The sequence below is a fragment of the Schistocerca nitens genome, chromosome 12 (genome assembly GCF_023898315.1).
Source record: "Schistocerca nitens isolate TAMUIC-IGC-003100 chromosome 12, iqSchNite1.1, whole genome shotgun sequence".
Classification (NCBI taxonomy): Eukaryota; Metazoa; Arthropoda; class Insecta; order Orthoptera; family Acrididae; genus Schistocerca; species Schistocerca nitens.
This window is the reverse complement of record NC_064625.1, coordinates 193,165,353-193,188,255: the sequence shown is the minus strand read 5'-3', so window position 1 is coordinate 193,188,255 and position 22,903 is coordinate 193,165,353. Positions and strand designations below refer to the sequence as shown.

The window sequence follows — 22,903 nt, the reverse complement described above, 5'->3', positions numbered from 1 at the left end:
AGCGACAACGCGACCCATTATTGGCTGTTGCTGTCTATTGTGGTGTTGCAATTTCAGTATATCTGTGTCTGCAGCTGGGTAACAAACTTCTTGGCAGATTAAAACTGTGTGCCGGACCGAGACTCGAACTCGGGACCTTTGCCTTTCGCAGGCAAATGCTCTACCAACTGAGCTACCCGAGCACGACTCACGGCCCGTCCTCAGAGCTCTGTCGGTCCGGCACACAGTTTTAATCTGCCAGAAAGTTTCATATCAGCGCACACTCCGCTGCAGCTGGGTAACTGTGTAGAGCCCCTCCTGGCCACACCAGTCTGAGGTCGCCGCCTTCCCCCCAGCTGGAGCAACGCGCCACTCTCACCTTCCCGTTGGCCGGCTGCTGCCAGTCACCAGAGCGACTGAGTAATACGCGAGGATTCTCTTTCGCGGCCGGTGTCACCTTCAGGAAGTGTTTTGGCGTGCAACCTTGTCACGCTGGTAACTGTGCCAACATTTCGGCTCTACTGAAACCGGCCTTCGTGCTACAGCTGTGTATCTAGATACACACTCTGCGAGCCACCGTACGGTGCGTCGCGGACGGTACCCTGTACTACTACCGATCATTTGCTTTCCTCAAGTTTCCTCGAATTTACGTCTGTTGTCACAAACTTTTTGTTAACAAATTACCGGTTTCTGTCTTAATGACCATCATCAGATCTGCAGCAAAAAATTGGAAAAAACATAAATACACTCGCAGATTGTCTACAGCTTAAAAACAATAAATAGACCGTAATGAAAAGTAGTACTGACAAAATTTACATATGTGCGCTTTAAATACGAAGATGCATACCTGTTTCATAAAAACAAAGTCCTAATGTACTGCAGCCAAACTGGCATCGTCAAATATTACATACACACAAAATAGAACCGATAAAGATAGAATCAAAACCATTCCTATGAAGTTTAACGGCAAAATGTCCCTATAAATAGAAAAATGTTTTAAAGAGACTGATGTCAGATGTGGCTTTCAGGTTAACAACATCCTAAAACTACGAATAAAACACACTGAACGGGAAGTATGACAAATTTGATGGCTCTGGAGTATACAGGATTGACTGCAGTAACTGTGACAAATATTATATCGGTCAAACAGGCCGCTCTTTTAAATTAAGGTTCAAAGAACACTGTCAGCCACGGAACAAAACTGCTTTGGCATTTATCTGAAACTGGTCATTCCACAGGGAGCATTGAGAATTGTGTGCCTATTCTCCACAGAGTGGAAAAAGGCCGTGCTCCTAATTTGTTAGAGTAGCTTGAAATTTATAAAGCAAAAAAGAAAGAACCAACAAAAGTGCTTAACTGCCAGAGAGTGACTTTGTGCCTAATGCCTACTTTGCTTTGTTTGACAATGTTTTACTTTAATCACTGAACGCCTCACTTATATACAGTTTGTCGACAGTTTCACCTAGTATTGAGAGCCTCACATATTTACTTCGTTTTCGTACGTTTTACGCATGACTCTAGTATTTTCTTGTTCCTTCTCTATTCATTTCATAGACTGCATTAATCAGATAATGTGGGTCATCCACTGTTACGGAATTTTATAATTCTCTTGTTGCAACGCAGTGCCGCAGGGTACGAGGGGCCCTCTGCCGGTCACGTTCCTCCAACCACTCCCCCCCCCCCCCCCTGTGCGGAATTCTAGCGTTAGCGATAACAGAGGGCGCTGATTATGTGCAACACTATGTTTTCTTTTATTTGTGGCTCCTTTAGCGATTTGTTTTATGGTTTTTAATCTTATCCTGTGCACTATCAAAGGTATTTATTACTTATGTCATTATCTAGAATATTGGCACTTGAGCATGTGTCAACTAATGTTTCTTAACTCTTCCTCTTTTTAACAATCTGACTTTTGTCGCGTTCTACTTCAGCGCTTTTTATTACTGTAATGCCTTTTATTCGTTTTAAGCTCATTACAGGCTTCCACTATTGTATCTCCCTTTATTTTACGCTGTCCGATTAATTATTGAAAATTAGTGTGTGCCGACATCAGCGGCATCTGGTGAACTTACAACACAAACATCTTGTGGCTACTGCACGGCAGATTGTTTTGAACAGTAGTGTTACTGACAACATGACTCGTGCATATTATGTTATTTATATATATTTGACGATTTTTTTTGTTTTGGTTTTTAGGGCGCAAAACTGCTATGGTCATTAGCGCCCAGCCCGTGACTTAGGAAACAGTAAAAAAACCGAAATTGAAAACCAGCAGCAATGGGAACAAAGTCATAAAATTGGAGAAACTAAAAGCAGAAGGAAGGCTTAAAAATCCACTACACAAAGGGGTTGGTTGTCTCCAAAAAAAGCTTCAAATGACTGACGTCATTTCACTGTCGCTAATAAACTGGAGAACGCGGTCGGCTGAGCGCGTGTCATCTGCTAAAATCGACGATAGATCAGGCGACAGCTGTAGACGGGCGCGTAACGGATTAAAATAGGGGCATTCAATTAAAAGGTGGCTTACCGTCCACAGCTGAGAGCAGTGGGGACAGAGTGGGGGAGGATCGCCGCTTAAAAGATGTCGATGGCTAAAAAGACAGTGCCCTATCCGGAGTCGAGTTAAAATTACCTCCTCCCGACGACGCGTTCGGGAGGAAGAAGTCCAAGCACAGGGAAGAGCTTTCACGTCCCGCAATTTATTATGGGTAAGTGTCGACCAATGCGCGTGCCATAAATGAACAACACGACGACATAAAACGCTCCGTAGATCGGCGAAGGGAATCGATTGGATAGCTGGCCGAAGAAGAGAGACTGCAGCATTGGCTGCAATATCGGCCGCCTCATTCCCACAGATACCAACGTGTCCCGGGAGCCAGAGGAACGCCACCGAGACGCCCCCCAGGTGGAGCAAGCGCAGACAGTCCTGAATCCGGTGGACCAGAGGGTGCACAGGGTAAAGAGCTTGGAGACTGAGGAGAGAGCTGAGAGAATCTGAGCAGATTACGTACTGTATCCGCCGATGGCGGCGGATGTAGTGGACAGCCTGGAGAACAGCGTAAAGCTCCGCAGTATAAACCGAACACTGGTCGGGAAGCCGAAAGGGATTTTGGGTGTCGCCAACAATATAGGCACTCCCTACACCTAACGATGTTTTCGAGCCGTCGGTGTAAATAAATGTGGCGTTCGTCATTTGTGCACATAGAGCAGCAAATGCCCGACGATAAACAAGTGTAGGGGTACCATCCTTGGGAAATCGACAAAGGTCACGGAGCAGGCAGATCCGGGGACGGAGCCAAGGCGGTGCTGTACCCCAAGTTGTCAAGAAGGTTTTAGGAAAGCGGAAGGAAAGAGAATGGAGCAGTTGACGGAAGCGGACTCCCGGGGGTAGTAGGGAGGAGGAGCGGCCAGCATACCCTACATCAAAGGAGGCGTCGAAAAAAAGGTCATGGGTCGGATTAGCAGGCATGGACTTAGAAGGACTGCTCGCCGATTGGACAGCGGAGGTTCAGCAGTCTCAGCATAAAGGCTTTTCACAGGGCTGGTGTAAAAAGCTCCAGACACTAAACTTTATCTACGGTGGTGGATAGAGTCGAGACGCCGAAGAATAGACGGCCGAGCAGAGGAGTAGACTATGCTTCCATAATCCAATTTCGAGCGCACTAAGGCGCGATAGAGGCGGAGAAGGACCACTCGGTCCGCTCCCCAGGAGGTACCATTTAGGACACGGAGGGTGTTAAGCGATCGCAGACAGCGAGCCGAAAGATAGGAAACGTGGGAGGACCAGCACAGTTTTCTGTCAAACATAAGACCCAAGAATTTACCGACGTCCGAAAACGGAAGGTTGATAGGTCCTAGATGTAAGGAGGGCGGAAGAAACTCCTTACGTCGCCAAAAATTAACACAAACGGTCTTACTGGGAGAAAAACGGAAGCCGGTTTCGATGCTCCAAGAGTGGAGGCGATCGAGACATCCTTGAAGACGTCGTTCAAGAAGGCTGGTCCGTTGAGAGCTGTAGTAGATCGCAAAATCATCCACAAAGAGGGAGCCCGAGACATCAGGAAGGAGACAATCCATAATTGGATTGATGGCAATGGCAAACAGTACAACACTCAGCACGGAGCCCTGGGGTACCCCGTTTTCTTGGGAGAAAGTGCGGGAGAGGGTAGTGTTCACCCGCACCCTAAATGTGCGCTCTGCCATAAATTCGCGAAGAAAAAGGGGCAGCCGGCCTCGAAAGCCCCAAGAGAACAGTGTGCGGAGGATGCCTGTCCTCCAACAGGTATCGTATGCTCTCTCCAGATCAAAAAATATTGCTACCGTTTGGCGTTTCCGGAGAAAATTGTTCATGATATAAGTGGAGAGAGCAACAAGATGGTCAACTGCAAAACGATGCTTTCGGAATCCGCATTGGGCAGGTGTTAAAAGACTGCGGGATTCCAGCCACCACGCTAAACGGTAATTCACCATACGCTCCAAAACCTTACAGACACTACTCGTGAGAGAAATGGGGCGATAGGTAGAGGGGAGATGTTTGTCCTTTCCAGGTTTCGGAACAGGAACGACGATAGCTTCCCGCCATCGTCTGGGAAAAGTACTGTCGGTCCAAATTCGATTATAAAGGCGAAGGAGGTAACGCAGACTATGGGTTGATAAATGCAGCAACATTTGGACTTGGATACCATCCGGTCCTGGGGCGGAGGAGCGAGAAGAAGAGAGTGCATGTTGGAGTTCCCGCAAGGAGAAAAAAGTATTGTAGCTTTCGCGATTTTGAGAGGAGAAAGCAAGATGTCGCAATTCCGCTGCACGTTTCTTCGGGAGAAACGCTGGCGGGTAATTTGAAGAGCTCGAAATCTCAGCAAAGTTCTGACCCAACGAGTGAGAAATTGCGACGGGGTCCACTAATGTGTCATGCGCGACAGTGAGCCCAGAGACCGGGGAGAAACTAAGCGCGCCTGAGAACCGTCGAAGACGACTCCAAACTTCCGAGAAGGGAGTGAAGGTGTTAAATGAACTAATAAAGAATTTCCAGCTTGCCTTCTTGCTATCGCGGATGACACGACGGCATCGCGCTCGTAGCTGCTTATAGCGGATACAATTAGCCAAAGTAGGATGGTGGCGGAAAACGCGGAGAGCACGTCGCCGCTCACGTAGTGCATCACGGCATGCCTCGTTCCACCAAGGAACTGGGGGGCGCCGGGGCAATTCGGAGGTGCGTGGTATTGAATGTTCCGCAGCTGCAAGAATAACGTCGGTAATATGTGTGACCTCATCGTCGACGCTGGGAAAGGGACGGTCATCGAATGTCGCTAGAGACGAAAAAAGTGTCCAATCGGCTTGGGCAAACTTCCAGCGTCGCGGGCGCATATATGGCTGTTGAGGCTGCAGTCTAAGGACACATGGAAAGTGGTCACTCGAGTGTGTATCATCAAGGGCGAACCATTCGAAGCGCCGAGCTAGCGGAACAGTACCGACTGCAAGGTCCAAATGAGATAAATTTGTCGTGGAGGCAGACAAAAATGTAGGGACCCCAGTGTTGAGGCAAACTAGATCTGCTTGGTGGAAGACGGCTAGCAATAGTGAGCCACGTGGACAAGGCTTTTTTTTTTTGTTTGGTTTTAGGGCGCAAAACTGCTATGGTCATTAGCGCCCAGCCCGTAACTTAGGAAACAGTAAAAAAACCGAAATTGAAAACAAGCAGCAATGGGAACAAAGTCATGAAATTGGAGAAACTAAAAACAGAAGGAAGGCTTAAAAATCCACTACAGAAAAGGGTTTGTTATCCCCAAAAAAAGATTCAAATAACTGACGTCATTTCACTGTCACTAATAAACTGGAGAACGCGGTCGGCTGAGCGCGTGTCATCTGCTAAAATCGACGATAGATCAGGCGATAGCTGTAGACGGGCGCGTAACGGATTAAAATAGGGGCATTCAATTAAAAGGTGTCTTACCGTCCACAGCTGAGAGCAGTGGGGACAGATTGGGGGAGGATCGCCGCTTAAAAGATGTCGATGGCTAAAAAGACAGTGCCCTATCCGGAGTCGAGTTAAAATTACCTCCTCCCGACGACGCGTTCGGGAGGAAGAAGTCCAAGCGCAAGGAAGAGCTTTCACTTCCCGCAATTTATTATTGGGAAGTGTTGACCAATGCGCATGCCATAAATGAGCAACTTTGCGACATAAACCGCTCCGTATATCGGTGAAGGGAAGCAACTGAATAGCTGGCCGAGGAAGAGAGACTGCAGCCTTGGCCGCTATATCGGCCGCCTCATTCCCACAGATACCAGCGTGTCCCGGGAGCCAGAGGAACGCCACCGAGACGCCCCCCAGATGGAGCAAGCGCAGACAGTCCTGAATCCGGTGGACCAGAGGGTGCACAGGGTAAAGAGCTTGGAGACTGAGGAGAGAGCTGAGAGAATCTGAGCAGATAACGTACTGTATCCGCCGATGGCGGCGGATGTAGTGGACAGCCTGGAGAACAGCGTAAAGCTCCGCAGTATACACCGAACACTGGTCGGGAAGCCGAAATTGATTTGGGGTGTCGCCAACAATATAGGCACTCCCTACACCTAACGATGTTTTCGAGCCGTCGGTGTAAATAAATGTGGCGTTCGTCATTTGTGCACATAGAGCAGCAAATGCCCGACGATAACCAAGTGAAGGGGTACCATCCTTGGGAAATCGACAAAGGTCACGGAGCAGGCAGATCCGGGGACGGAGCCAAGGCGGTGCTGTACCCCAAGTTGTCAAGAAGGTTTTAGGAAAGCGGAAGGAAAGAGAATGGAGCAGTTGACGGAAGCGGACTCCCGGGGGTAGTAGGGAGGAGGAGCGGCCAGCATACCCTACATCAAATGAGGCGTCGAAAAAAAGGTCATGGGCTGGATTAGCAGGCATGGAAGACAGATGGCTAGCATAACGACTTAGAAGGACCGCTCGCCGATTGGACAACGGAGGTTCAGCAGTCTCAGCATAAAGGCTTTCCACAGGGCTAGTGTAAAAAGCTCCAGACACTAAACGTAATCCACGGTGGTGGATAGAGTCGAGACGCCGAAGAATAGACGGCCGAGCAGAGGAGTAGACTATGCTTCCATAATCCAATTTCGAGCGCACTAAGGCGCGATAGAGGCGGTGAAGGACCACTCGGTCCGCTCACCAGGAGGTACCATTCAGGACACGGAGGGTGTTAAGCGATCGCAGACAGCGAGCCGAAAGATAGGAAACGTGGGAGGACCAGCACAGTTTTCTGTCAAACATAAGACCCAAGAATTTAGCGACGTCTGAAAACGGAAGGTTGACAGGTCCTAGATGTAAGGAGGGCGGAAGAAACTCCTTACGTCGCCAAAAATTAACACAAACGGTCTTACTGGGAGAGAAACGGAAGCCGGTTTCGATGCTCCAAGAGTGGAGGCGATCGAGACATCCTTGAAGACGTCGTTCAAGAAGGCTGGTCCGTTGAGAGCTGTAGTAGATCGCAAAATCGTCCACAAAGAGGGAGCCCGAGACATCGGGAGGGAGACAATCCATAATTGGATTTATAGCGATGGCAAACAGTACAACACTCAGCACGGAGCCCTGGGGTACCCCGTTTTCTTGGGAGAAAGTGCGGGAGAGAGTAGTGTTCACCCGCACCCTAAATGTGCGCTCTGCCATAAATTCGCGAAGAAAAAGGGGCAGCCGGCCTCGAAAGCCCCAAGAGAACAGTGTGCGGAGGATGCCTGTCCTCCAACAGGCATCGTATGCTCTCTCCAGATCAAAAAATATTGCTACCGTTTGGCGTTTCCGGAGAAAATTGTTCATGATATAAGTGGAGAGAGCAACAAGATGGTCAACTGCAGAACGATGCTTTCGGAATCCGCATTGGGCAGGTGTTAAAAGATTGCGGGATTCCAGCCACCACGCTAAACGGTAATTCACCATACGCTCCAAAACCTTACAGACACTACTCGTGAGAGAAATGGGGCGATAGCTAGAGGGGAGATGTTTGTCCTTTCCAGGTTTCGGAACAGGAACGACGATAGCTTCCCGCCATCGTCTGGGAAAAGTACTGTCGGTACAAATTCGATTATAAAGGCGAAGGAGGTAACGCAGACTATGGGTTGATAAATGCAGCAACATTTGGACGTGGATACCATCTGGTCCTGGGGCGGAGGAGCGAGAAGAAGAGAGTGCATGTTGGAGTTCCCGCAAGGAGAAAACAGTATTGTAGCTTTCGCGATTTTGAGAGGAGAAAGCAAGAGGTCGCACTTCCGCTGCACGTTTCTTCGGGAGAAACGCTGGCGGGTAATTTGAAGAGCTCAAAATCTCGGCAAAGTGCTGACCCAACGAGTTAGAAATTGCGACGGGGTCCACTAATGTGTCATGCGCGACAGTGAGCCCAGAGACCGGGGAGAAACTAGGCGCGCCTGAGAACCGTCGAAGCCGACTCCAAACTTCCGAGGAGGGAGTGAAGGTGTTAAATGAGCTAATAAAGAATTTCCAGCTTGCCTTCTTGCTATCGCGGATGACACGACGGCATCGCGCTCGTAGCTGCTTATAGCGGATACAGTTGGCCAAAGTAGGATGGTGGCGGAAAACGCGGAGAGCACGTCGCCGCTCACGTAGTGCATCACGGCATGCCTCGTTCCACCAAGGAACTGGGGGGCGCCGGGGCAATTCGGAGGTGCGTGGTATTGAATGTTCCGCAGCTGTAAGAATAACGTCGGTAATATGTGTGACCTCATCGTCGACGCTGGGAAAGTGACGGTCATCGAATGTCGCTAGAGACGAAAAAAGTGTCCAATCGGCTTGAGCAAACTTCCAGCGTCGCGGGCGCATATATGGCCGTTGAGGCTGCAGTCCAAGGACACATGGAAAGTGGTCACTCGAGTGTGTATCATCAAGGGCGAACCATTCGAAGCGCCGAGCTAGCGGAACAGTACCGACCGCAAGGTCCAAATGAGATAAATTTGCCGTGGAGGCAGACAAAAACGTAGGGACCCCAGTGTTGAGGCAAACTAGATCTGCTTGGTGGAAGACGTCTAGCAATAGTGAGCCACGTGGACAAGGATGTGGAGATCCCCAAAGCGGGTGGTGGGCATTGAAGTCCCCAACCAGCAAATATGGGGGTGGAAGCTGACCAAGAAGATGAAGGAGATCAGCTCGTGCCGTTGGTGTGGACGATGGAATGTATACAGTACAAAGAGAGAACGTGTATCCGGAAAGGGAAAGACGGACGGCGACAGCTTGGAAGGAAGTGTGTAAATGGATTGGGTGATAATGGAGAGTATCATGGAGAAGAATCATGAGTCCTCCATGGGCTGTAGTGCCTTCAACAGAGGCGAGATCATATCGGACGGACTGAAAATGAGGGAGAACAAAGCGGTCATGGGGACGCAGCTTTGTTTCCTGAAGACAGAAGATGACCGGCGAGTAGGATTGTAAGACGATCGACAATTCATCCCGATTGGCTCGAATACCGCGGATATTCCAGTGGATAATGGACATAGGGTGAACAGAAAATGGAGGAATGTGACCAAGGTCGCTTTCAACTCAACGACTGCTCTGAGCTTGCGACCGACAGCATGGAATGGCATTCAGCCGAAGGCAGAAGATCCTGATCCATAGGTTGGTCAGGAGCAGCTCCTGCCACCAGCGACCGGCCGGTTGATCGGCCGCCAGCAGTGCGCCTCGGCGACACAGAAGACGGCCGAGGGCGACTTCCGCCAGGTGGTGCCGTAGATGGGACACGCCTTGGAGGAGAAGGAGAGGAACTGGGTTTCTTTGTAGCCTTCTTGGAAGTATGATGTTTAGAGGAAGGAGGAACCGATGGTTGGGAAGTTGCCGTACGTAAAAACTCTTCACGAGTATGCGCTTTTTTCGAAGACTTGGCGTCTGACTTTTGGGCTCGAGATTTAGCAGAACCCGATGAAGGGTGAGCCATAGAGTGGGCAGGCGAAAGTGGAGAGGTTGAACGGGCGATCTTTGCGCTGGCCGATCTGACGACCGTGGTACTAAAGGTGAGGTCGCAAGTCTGCGTGGCCGCCTCCTTTGTTGGCCGATGAGAAGGAAGGACAGCGCTGTATTTTCCTTTCTGAGGCACGGTGGGCTGTCGACTGGCGAATAATTTTCGAGCAGCAAAGGTCGACACCTTTTCCTTCACTCTTATTTCCTGGATGAGTTTTTCGTCCTTAAAAACGGGGCAATCTCGAGAGGAAGCAGCGTGGTCACCCATACAGTTGATGCAGCGAGGGGATGGAGGTGGAGAAGCACCCTCATGGGCATCCTTGCCACACGTAACACATTTGGCCGGGTTGGAACAGGACTCGCTGGTGTGATTGAACTGCTGGCACCGATAGCAACGCGTAGGGTTTGGGACGTAAGGGCGAACGGAAATTATCTCATAGCCTGCTTTGATTTTCGATGGGAGTTGAACTTTGTCAAATGTCAAGAAGACAGTGCGGGTTGGAATGATGTTCGTGTCAACCCTTTTTATAACTCTATGAACAGCCGTTACGCCCTGGTCAGACAGGTAGTGCTGAATTTCTTCACCAGACAGTCCGTCGAGGGAGCGTGTATAAACGACTCCACGCGAGGAATTTAAGGTACGGTGCGGTTCCACCCGGACAGGGAAAGTGTGTAGTAGTGAGGTACGCAGCAATTTTTGTGCCTGGAGGGCACTGACTGTTTCTAGCAACAGGGTGCCATTCCGTAATCTGGAACAAGACTTTACAGCACCTGCAACTGCGTCGACACCTTTCTGAATAATGAAAGGGTTGACCGTGGAGAAGTCGTGACCTTCGTCAGACCGAGAAACAACAAGGAACTGTGGCAACGATGGAAGAACTGACTGTGGTTGAGACTCAGTGAACTTACGTTCGTGAGCAGACATAGTGGAAGGTGAGGAAACCATTGCGGAAGAATCCCCCACGATTACCGGTGTCTCCGATGGCGCGCTCCTCCCTCGTGGGGGCCCTCTCTGAGGGCACTCGCGCCTTAGGTGATTGTTCACACCTCAGGTCACACCTCCCGACAAACGGACGGAGGGACCAATCGGCACTTTCGGAAGGTATCAACTCGGGTAATCACCCCTCCCTGGGCCTGGCCGTTACCAGGGGGTACGTACGTGTCCTACCTGTCTACCCGGGGCGGGGAATTACGCGTTACCCCGTCAGCGGCTACGCATGGAAGTGCGTGGGTCGGCCTTCAGACACGCACAGGGAGGAAGAAAGAGAAAGGGAAAGAAGAGGTGTCAAACGCCGCAGCGGAGAAAAGGGTAGAGAGAAGAGGTAAGGAAAAGAGAAGGACAAAGGAAGGATGAAGACTTACAAGCAAGGAAGGCGAAGAATGTGGTACATTTACAAGCGTCCGTCTCCGGACGTAGGCACAAACCAGACCCCCAGAGGGGGAGAAAGGAAAGGAAAGAGCCAGAGGTGAGGGGGGGGGAGGCGAAGGGGGGGATGGGGAAGGATGCGGAAAGGGAAGGTATGCAGCCCGGAAAGGAAGGAAGGCCACATCAGCTCGGGGTCCCGTGCTCGCTACGCACGTATCCACAAAAGAGTTGTGGATCCCTGGGGGGGGTATTTGACGATGCTGGTGCAGATTTTCCATGTAACATTTGACGATGCCCCTATGGCTGCAGCACATTAGGACTTTGTTTTTATGTAACAGGTATGCCTCTTCATACTTAAAGCGCACAAGTGCATATATTTGTCGGTAGTACTTTTCATTACGGTCTACTTATTGTTTTTAAGCTGTAGACAATCTGTGAGTGTATTTATGTTTTTTCCCCATTTTTTGGTGTAGATCTGATGGTCTAAATAGACCGAAATCGGTAACAAAAAGTTTGAGACCACAGACGTAAATTAAAGGAAACTTATTGTATACACGGGTCACTGTTTTATTGGCGACAATGTCGCAGCTTGTGAAATTACCTTCCCTGTTCTAGGCGCTTCAGTCCGGTACCGCGCTGCTGCTGCTGCGGTCCCGAGTTCGAATCCTGCCTCGGGCATGGATGTGTGTGATGTTCTTAGGTTAGTTAGGTTTAAGTAGTTCTAAGTTCTGGGGGACTGATGACCTCAGATGTTAAGTCCCATAGTGCTCAGAGCCATTTGCACCTTTCCTGTTCCAATCCATATGCCTCCGACTAAGCCCTAGCTTCTCGTATCTCGTGTTCGTGGTCCTTACGCGCAATATTGAGAATGGAATTTTCCGAGCCGCTGCGCTGCGCTGGGACAGAGTTTCAGCAAGGCGCCTGGACACTCCGTCTTTTTTTTTTTCTTTGCGGTTTTAGGGCGCACAACTACAGTGGTTGTTAGCACGTAGACTATATGAATGCATTGCGAGGAACAATGTTAAAACAGCAACTAAAAAGGACAACACTATAAAAGGCTCATTAACAGGCAAGGGATTAAAAGAAAACAGCATAATCAAATGTCCTTATGCAGGTTCGTCAAGTGGATAAAACCAAGAACGCGAGCAGCTGCTCCTGGGTCATCCGCTAAATGTCATCCAGAGTACATGGCAGGCCGAGATCAACGCGCAGTGTATTAATATTCGGACAGGACGTTAAAATGTGGCGGACCGTCAGCAGTTGCCCACACGGGCAGAACGGCGCCGGAGCAGCCGTCAGCAGATGGCTGTGGCCGAACCGGCAGTGTCCGATCCGTAACCGGGCCGAAACGACCTCCTCCCGCCGAGAAGGGCGTGAAGAGGTCGTCCTAGCCGTGGGGAGAGGTTTCGAGGACCGAAGCTCGTTTTCAGTGAGTGTAGACCAATCGGCATGCCACAGCGGTAAAATGCGCTGACGAGCTGGACAGTGCGTGCTGACGCAGCACCCCAGGGCGCGCACGACCGCTGGGCGGCGACCGCCGACCGTGCATCACCAGCAGCGCCGCACGGCGGCAGACTCGCCCCTTCGACACAGCGACCGAGACTTCCTGTACTGCAGACAGCAGGCAACTCCACACGGAGAATGGATCGCGAACCTCGGCCCACTGCTGCAGTCTGCGGCGAAGGCGTGTGGATCGGCGCCGGCCACCGCTGCGTCCCTCCGTCCTAACGCCTCGGCTTCCTGCCTCCTCTGAATATCGGGGCTACAAAGTCCACCCCCTTTCCCCCGACGCCCACGACGCTGATTTATTACGAGGAACAAAATTTCCGTTTCTCGGCTGTGCGTGCGGCCGACGAATGATTAAAGCGACTTCTCGAACTCAAATGAAGCAGACTGTCAGGGCGGACTTTGTTTTGTTTTAGGGCGCAAAAACAACTAGGGTCATATGCGCCCGTGTCAAAACTGTGGAACACGAACACAAAGAGAAGAGTTAAAAACGACTACACGTCAATCCCAATCGACAGAAAAGAAGGCAACTAAGAACAGGGACGTGGAGAATGGCGTATAATATACACCACAGAAAAACGGAGGTCCTGAACTAAAAATTAACGTTATTGCTACGAAGGATAAAAAGTAAAACGCGTTCAACAGCCCGCGCGTCGTTCGCTAAAAAGGGGCGCTCTTTGCGGTGACGTAACTGGGCCCAAAGTAGTTCTCCACTCCTTTCTTTTCCTCCAGCATACTTTGTATTGCAATGGTAATGACTTAGGAATGCATACCCAAAAAATACTACAGGGTGGCGCACGAAATGTGTTACCAATTGCTTCTTTCACAATTTACGACGCACATTAGATATCTTGCTGGGATCTCTACACCAGTACCAGCAGTGGTTGTAAAAACAAATGGGTTACGAACTGACGTGTAATTCACGATACTGCCGCTAGGAGACTAGTAAGCAGCAATGGCTGACTATGGGAGACTGACGACACTGCAACGATCGGCAATTGTGTTATTTTTTCATGAAACGAAAAGCCTTGTTGTGACTCAGAGGCGTTTTCGACAACAGTCTAACACACGATGGGTCCCTTGCAAGAAGACCATCCACAGGTTGTACCATGAATTTGTACAGGAAGGAACAATATTGGAAGCGAAGCGACCTCGGCCTAAGCCTGTTTGTTCGCCAGAGAATATTGAAGCGGTACGAGTTTTTTTGTTTTTTGTTTTTTTGTTTTGGTTTTAGGGCGCAAAACTGCTATGGTCATTAGCGCCCGGTCCATGACTTAGGAAACAGTAAAAAACCTAAAATGGAAACCAGCAGCAATGGGAACGAAAGTCATAAAATTGGAGAAACTAAAAGCAGAAGGAAGGCTTAAAAATCCACTACAGAAAGGGGTTGGTTGTCCCCAAAAAAAGCTTCAAATGACTGACGTCATTTCACTGTCACTAATAAACTCGAGAACGCGGTCGGCTGAGCGCGTGTCATCTGCTAAAATCGACGATAGATCAGGCGACAGCTGTAGACGGGCGCGTAACGGATTAAAATAGGGGCATTCAATTAAAAGGTGTCTTACCGTCCACAGCTGAGAGCAGTGGGAACAGAGTGGGGGAGGATCGCCGCTTAAAAGATGTCGATGGCTAAAAAGACAGTGCCCTATCCGGAGTCGAGTTAAAATTACCTCCTCCCGACGACGCGTTCGGGAGGAAGAAGTCCAAGCACAGGGAAGAGCTTTCACGTCCCGCAATTTATTATGGGTAAGTGTCGACCAATGCGCGTGCCATAAATGAACAACACGACGACATAAAACGCTCCGTAGATCGGCGAAGGGAATCGATTGGATAGCTGGCCGAAGAAGAGAGACTGCAGCATTGGCTGCAATATCGGCCGCCTCATTCCCACAGATACCAACGTGTCCCGGGAGCCAGAGGAACGCCACCGAGACGCCCCCCAGGTGGAGCAAGCGCAGACAGTCCTGAATCCGGTGGACCAGAGGGTGCACAGGGTAAAGAGCTTGGAGACTGAGGAGAGAGCTGAGAGAATCTGAGCAGATTACGTACTGTATCCGCCGATGGCGGCGGATGTAGTGGACAGCCTGGAGAACAGCGTAAAGCTCCGCAGTATAAACCGAACACTGGTCGGGAAGCCGAAAGGGATTTTGGGTGTCGCCAACAATATAGGCACTCCCTACACCTAACGATGTTTTCGAGCCGTCGGTGTAAATAAATGTGGCGTTCGTCATTTGTGCACATAGAGCAGCAAATGCCCGACGATAAACAAGTGTAGGGGTACCATCCTTGGGAAATCGACAAAGGTCACGGAGCAGGCAGATCCGGGGACGGAGCCAAGGGGGTGCTGTACCCCAAGTTGTCAAGAAGGTTTTAGGAAAGTGGAAGGAAAGAGAATGGAGCAGTTGACGGAAGCGGACTCCCGGGGGTAGTAGGGAGGAGGAGCGGCCAGCATACCCTACATCAAAGGAGGCGTCGAAAAAAAGGTCATGGGTCGGATTAGCAGGCATGGACTTAGAAGGACTGCTCGCCGATTGGACAGCGGAGGTTCAGCAGTCTCAGCATAAAGGCTTTCCACAGGGCTGGTGTAAAGAGCTCCAGACACTAAACGTAATCCACGGTGGTGGATAGAGTCGAGACGCCGAATAATAGACGGCCGAGCAGAGGAGTAGACTATGCTTCCATAGTCCAATTTCGAGTGCACTATGGCGCGATAGAGGCGGATAAGGACCACTCGGTCCGCTCCCCAGGAGGTACCATTCAGGACACGGAGGGTGTTGAGGGATCGCAGACAGCGAGCCGAAAGATAGGCAACGTGGGAGGACCAGCACAGTTTTCTGTCAAACATAAGACCCAAGAATTTACCGACGTCCGAAAACGGAAGGTTGACAGGACCTAGATGTAAGGAGGGCGGAAGAAACTCCTTACGTCGCCAAAAATTAACACAAACGGTCTTACTGGGAGAAAAACGGAAGCCTGTTTCGATGCTCCAAGAGTGGAGGCGATCGAGACATCCTTGAAGACGTCGTTCAAGAAGGCTGGTCCGTTGAGAGCTGTAGTAGATCGCAAAATCGTCCACAAAGAGGGAGCCCGAGACATCAGGAAGGAGACAATCCATAATTGGATTGATGGCAATGGCAAACAGTACAACACTTCGCACGGAGCCCTGGGGTACCCCGTTTTCTTGGGAGAAAGTACGGGAGAGAGTAGTGTTCACCCGCACCCTAAATGTGCGTTCTGCCATAAATTCGCGAAGAAAAAGGGGCAGCCGACCTCGAAAGCCCCAAGAGAACAGTGTGCGGAGTATGCCTGTCCTCCAACAGGTATCGTATGCTCTCTCCAGATCAAAAAATATTGCTACTGTTTGGCGTTTCCGGAGAAAATTGTTCATGATATAAGTGGAGAGAGCAACAGACGGTCAACTGCAGAACGATGCTTTCGGAATCCGCATTGGGCAGGTGTTAAAAGACTGCGGGATTCCAGCCCCCAAGCTAAACGGTAATTCACCATACGCTCCAAAACCTTACAGACACTACTCGTGAGAGAAATGGGGCGATAGCTAGAGGGGAGATGTTTGTCCTTTCCAGGTTTCGGAACAGGAACGACGATAGCATCCCGCCATCGTCTGGGAAAAGTACTGTCGGTCCAAATTCGATTATAAAGGCGAAGGAGGTAACGCAGACTATGGGTTGATAAATGCAGCAACATTTGGACGTGGATACCATCCGGTCATGGGGCGGAGGAGCGAGAAGAAGAGAGTGCATGTTGGAGTTACCGCATGGAGAAAACAGTATTGTAGCTTTCGCGATTTTGAGAGGAGAAAGCAAGATGTCGCACTTCCGCTGCACGTTTCTTCGGGAGAAACGCTGGCGGGTAATTTGAAAAGCTCGAAATCTCAGCAAAGTGCTGACCCAACGAGTTAGAAATTGCGACGGGGTCCACTAATGTGTCATGCGCGACAGTGAGCCCAGAGACCGGGGAGAAACTAGGCGCGCCTGAGAACCGTCGAAGCCGACTCCAAACTTCCGAGGAGGGAGTGAAGGTGTTAAAGGAGCTAATAAAGAATTGCCAGCTTGCCTTCTTGCTATCGCGGATGACGCGACGGCATCGCGCACGGGACTGCTTATAGCGGATACAGTTGGCCAAAGTAGGATGGTGGCGGAAAACGCGAAGAGCACGTCGCCGCTCACGTATTGCGTCACGGCATGCCTCGTTCCACCAAGGAACTGGGGGACGCCGGGGCAATTCGGAGGTGCGTGGTATTGAACGTTCCGCAGCTGTAAGAATAACGTCGGTAATATGTGTGACCTCATCGTCGACGCTGGGAAAGTGACGGTCATCGAATGTCGCTAGAGACGAAAACAGTGTCCAATCGGCTTGGGCAAACTTCCAGCGTCGCGGGCGCATATATGGCAGTTGAGGCTGCAGTCTAAGGACACATGGAAAGTGGTCACTCGAGTGTGTATCATCAAGGGCGAACCATTCGAAGCGCCGAGCTAGCGGAACAGTACCGACCGCAAGGTCCAAATGAGATAAATTTGTCGTGGAGGCAGACAAAATTGTAGGGACCCCAGTGTTGAGGCAAACTAGATCCGCTTGGTGGAAGACGTCTAGCAATAGTGAGCCACGTGGACAAGGATGTGGAGATCCCCAAAGCGGGTGGTGGGCATTGAAGTCCCCAACCAGCAAATAGGGGGGTGGAAGCTGACGAAGAAGATGAAGGAGATCAACTCGTGCCATTGGTGTGGACGATGGAATGTATACAGTACAAAGAGAGAACGTGTATCCAGAAAGGGAAAGACGGACGGCGACAGCTTGGAAGGAAGTGTGTAAATGGATTGGGTGATAATGGAGAGTATCATGGAGAAGAATCATGAGTCCTCCGTGGGCTGGAGTGCCTTCAACAGAGGCGAGATCATATCGGATGGACTGAAAATGAGGGAGAACAAAGCGGTCGTGGGGACGCAGCTTTGTTTCCTGAAGACAGAAGATGACCGGCGAGTAGGATCGTAAGAGGATCGACAATTCATCCCGATTGGCTCGAATGCCGCGGATATTCAAATGGATAATGGACATAGGGTGGACCAAGGTTGCCGTCAACTCAACGACTGCTCAGAGCTTGCGACCGACAGCGTGGAACGGCACTCAGCCGAAGGCAGAAGATCCTGATCCTGATCCATAGGTTGTTCAGGAGCAGCTCCTGCCACCAGCGACCGGCCGGTTGATCGGCCGCCAGCAGTGCGCCTCCGCGACACAGAAGACGGCCGATGGCGACTTCCGCCAGGTGGTGCTGTAGATGAGACACGCCTTGGCGGAGAAGGAGATGAACTGGGTTTCTTATTAGCCTTCTTGGAAATATGATGTTTAGATGAAGGAGGAACCGATGGTTGTGAAGTTGGGGTACGTAAAAAATCTTCACGAGTATGCTCTTTTTTCGAAGTCTTGGTGTCTGACTTGTGGGCTCGAGATTTAGCAGAACCCGATGAAGGGTGAGCCATAGAGTGGGCAGGCGAAAGTGGTGAGGTTGAACGGGCGATCTTTGCGCTGGCCGATCTGACGACCGTGGCACTAAAGGTGAGGTCGCAAGTCTGCGTGGCCGCCTCCTTTGTTGGCCGAGGAGAAGCAAGAACAGTGCTGTATTTTCCTTTCTGAGGCACGGTGGGCTGTCGACTGGCGAATAATTTTCGAGCAGCAAAGGTCGACACCTTTTCCTTTACTCGAATTTCCTGGATGAGCTTTTCGTCCTTAAAAACGGGACAATCTCGAGAGGAAGCGGCGTGGTCACCCATACAGTTGATGCAGCGAGGGGATGGAGGTGGACAAGCACCCTCATGGGCATCCTTGCCACACGTAACACATTTGGCCGGGTTGGAACAGGACTCGCTGGTGTGATTGAACCGCTGGCACCGATAGCAACGCGTAGGGTTTGGGACGTAAGGGCGAACGCAAATTATCTCATAGCCTGCTTTGATTTTCGATGGGAGTTGAACTTTGTCAAATGTCAAGAAGACAGTGCGGGTTGGAATGATGTTCGTGTCAACCCTTTTTATAACTCTATGAACAGCCGTTACGCCCTGGTCAGACAGGTAGTGCTGAATTTCTTCGTCAGACAATCCATCGAGGGAGCGTGTATAAACGACTCCACGCGAGGAATTTAAGGTACGGTGCGGTTCCACCCGGACAGGGAAGGTGTGGAGCAGAGAAATACGCAGCAATTTTTGTGCCTGGAGGGCACTGACCGTTTCTAACAACAAGGTGCCATTCCGTAATCTGGAACAAGACTTTACAGGACCTGCAATTGCGTCGACACCTTTCTGAATAATGGAAGGGTTGACCGTGGAGAAGCCCGCATCTTGTGGTCGTGCGGTAGCGTTCTCGCTTCCCACGCCCGGGTTCCCGGGTTCGATTCCCGGCGGGGTCAGGGATTTTCACTGCCTCGTGATGGCTGGGTGTTGTGTGCTGTCCTTAGGTTAGTTAGGTTTAAGTAGTTCTAAGTTCTAGGGGACTTATGACCACAGCAGTTGAGTCCCATAGTGCTCAGAGCCATTTTGACCGTGGAGAAGTCGTGACCTTCGTCAGACCAAGAAACAACAAGGAACTGTGGCAACGATGGAAGGACTGTCTGTGGCTGAGACTCATTGAACTTACACTTGTGAGCAGACATAGTGGAAGGTGAGGAAACCATTGCGGAAGAATCCCCCATGATTACCGGCGGTACACGTTGCTGTACAGAAAAGTCCCGGGAAATCGTGTAGAAAGGCAGCAGTGCAACTGGGAATATCCAGACGCTCCGTTCAACGCATTCTTAAAAGTGACCTCCATATGTACCCATACAAGATGACCTGTGCACAGAAGTTCACTGAAGAACACGAGCAGCAGAGACTACTGTTTGCTCAGTGGGTGGAGGTTAGGGAAGAAACTCTGAACAACGTTTGGTTTTCAGACGAAGCGCATTTTCATTTAGACGGTGTGTTTAACAAACAAAATGTACGCTTTTGGGCCACTGAAAACCCACAAGTCCTTCATGAACGACAACATTATGCTCTGAGGATTACAGCGTGGGTAGCAATTTCCAGTCACGGACTTATTGGACCCTTTTTCTTTGAAGAAACTGTGAACAGCGAGCGTTATTTGAGCGTGCTTCGCAATAGCTTCATTCCACAGCTTCTTGCTACTGCCTCGCCCTTCAACACGCAGTGGTTCATGCAAGATGGAGCAAGGTCACATACTGCAAACACTGTGTTTGATTTTTTACGCGAGCATTTCGACATGCGGATCATTTCACTGAGGTTTCCAGGTAGCTTCAATGACGGACAAAATTGGCCCGCCAATAGTCGAGACCTCAATCGATGTGACTTTTTTCTTTGGGGGTACCTAAAGGAAAAGATTTTCCCGAAACGTCCACGTGATTTAATAGAGCTCAGAAGACTTATTCTTCAAGTTTGCAGTGAAATTACCGAAGACATGTGCCGTAGGGTAATAACTTCAGTGTTCCTGTGAAGGAAGTTAGGAAACGAAATGGTGGACATATTGAGCATGTGCTGAGTTAGAACAAATCTCCATGGACGGCTCTTCATTGTAGTATATGTTCCTTTCAGATTGTATTGACAAAGTTTATATTCAAAAACCAAATGGTAACACATTTGGTGCGCCACCCTGTATAAGATTAACTGTGCCCCGCGGTTAAAGAGCGATCTATAATAAAATACCCGGATACGTATTTATCCTGTCCCCTGTCTGTTCCCCTCCCACCGCCCCCTTCCTCTGTCCATCGGCGTCCATTTCCTCCTACTCCCTTCTCTCTTCGTGTCATCGCCTTCACTGGTGGTTCTTACCTTTACAGTATTTGACTGAAATCATTCCAAGGGGCCAGGATGAGTGTTTTTATTCGTGGCTAGCCCGCGTACGCACATGTAAAATATATTTAACATCTGTCCAACGTATCTGACCTGCATATCTAGCGAAATTCACCCTGCAGTTATATTTTCTCGCGGCTCAATGTTTATCACTTCATATATCCTCAACTGTCTCGTACGACGTCTAACTTTGCAAGTACGTTCAAGTTCTCTATGTGAACACTGTCTGCAAGAAGCAATAAATTAAATCATCATACGAAAATGAATTCGGGAGCAAAATAACTGATGATGGTCGAAGTAGAGAGGATATAAAATGTAGACTAGCAATGGCAAGGAAAGCGTTTTTGAAGAAGAGAAATTTGTTAACATCGAGTATAGATTTAAGTGTCAGGAAGTCGTTTCTGAAAGTGTTTGTATGGAGTGTAGCCATGTATGGAAGTGAAACATGGACGATAACCAGTTTGGACAAGAAGAGAATAGAAGCTTTCGAAATGTGGTGCTACAGAAGAATGCTGAAGATAAGGTGGGTAGATCACGTAACTAATGAGGAGGTATTGAATAGGATTCGGCAGAAGAGAAGTTTGTGGCACAACTTGTGTAGAAGAAGGGATCGGTTGGTAGGACATGTTTTGAGGCATCAAGGGATCACAAATTTAGCATTGGAGGGTAGCGTGGAGGGTAAAAATCGTAGAGGGAGACCAAGAGATGAATACACTAAGCAGATTCAGAAGGATGTAGGTTGCAGTAGGTACTGGGAGATGATGAAGCTTGCACAGGATAGAGTAGCATGGAGAGCTGCATCAAACCAGTCTCAGGACTGAAGACCACAACAAAAACAACGAAAATGAACAGCCAAAACGTAGCAACGAATAAACTTCTTCCCTGTCATCATTTTGAGGGTGTTGTCAGCGAGTAGTTTCGTAAAGGTTTGGTATTATGTGTAAAGTTTGTTCTAATCTTCAAGTGTTGTCATTCTCAAATACTGTACGGGTATCGAGGCGTCGTGGGCTTGCTGTGTTTTTCACACCCACCCCGATCCATTTCATAGACAAGCATACATAACGTAGCCTGTGCATTAATTCAGGGTATAAGCTAATCTCATAATCCTTCCAGCCGTTTCAGCGTGAAGGAGTAACAAACATACTAACACGCACACTTTCGCATTTATAAAATGTACTAGGCAACTCAGCAGTCCATCGCAATTCGTAAAAAAATGTATGTGGAAATTGGATATTTGTTCTGGTATCTCTGCCCCCCCCCCCCTTTCTGTTCATCTGCTCATCGCCCCCCGCTCCCACCGCCCCGGGCGCTCTCTCTCTCTCTCTCTCTCTCTCTCTCTCTCCCCTCCCTCCCTCCCTCCCCATCTCCTCGCCTCCTTCCGCGCTTTCTGCCCATATTCTCCATGCCCATCTGTCAATCCTCTCCCACTGTCTCTAATTGTAAACCGATACGTCACCCGTACGACTTTCCTCTTTGTTTTCTGCCGCAGCCTGTTTAATACAGAAAACAACACACACTTGTGTACGCAATTTTTGTTTAAAAGTACATGTAATGGTAGATACCATTTGTCTAATGTTGAAATGCAGTGATACTGTACTTACAATTGACTCAGGAAAGAAAATGAAACCACACATTTTCACAGCACGGAATTATCTCCCCTCCCCCCCATTTTCTTTCTCAGCCAGTTTTAACTGAAAAATGGTTCAAATGGCTCTGAGCACTATGGGACTCAACTACTGAGGTCATTAGTCCCCTAGAACTTAGAACTAGTTAAACCTAACTAACCTAAGGACATCACAAACATCCATGCCCGAGGCAGGATTCGAACCTACGACCGTAGCGGTCTTGCGGTTCCAGACTGCAGCGCCTTTAACCGCACGGCCACTTCGGCCGGCTTTTAACTGAAAAACTATACTATACATTGCTGGTGGTAAACATTTCGGGACGTGATGTCGTGGTCGAAGAAACTGTTCTGTTCCTTGACGTTTCGTCCAGGGCTGCGCTGGACATCCTCAGAGGCGGTCCACCGGTAACTCTTGCCTACTGACTGAGCGGAGGAGCGCCTCTGAGGATGTCCAGCGCAGCCCTGGACGAAACGTCAAGGAACAGAACAGTTTCTTCGACCACGACATAACATCCCGAAAGGTTTACCAGCTGCTACGCCTTCCGTTCGTGAAAGCCTTCATTCTAATAGCTGTACATTCTTTTAAAAACGTTCCTCACTGTATATAAGCACCCTATATAATGACCCTATCCCCC

At 49.6% G+C, this 22,903-nt stretch overlaps 1 protein-coding gene and 1 non-coding gene across 3 annotated transcripts in view; both read right to left on the bottom strand.

Moving 5' to 3' along the window:
- LOC126215157 (protein Lilipod) overlaps positions 1 to 22,903 on the bottom strand; it is a 413,331-nt gene that overhangs the window by 338,785 nt on the left and 51,643 nt on the right. The gene's annotated exons all lie outside the window — the stretch shown is intronic.
- Positions 109 to 183, bottom strand: Trnar-gcg (transfer RNA arginine (anticodon GCG)). The gene has a single exon. It is a non-coding gene; the product is annotated as a tRNA-Arg (tRNA).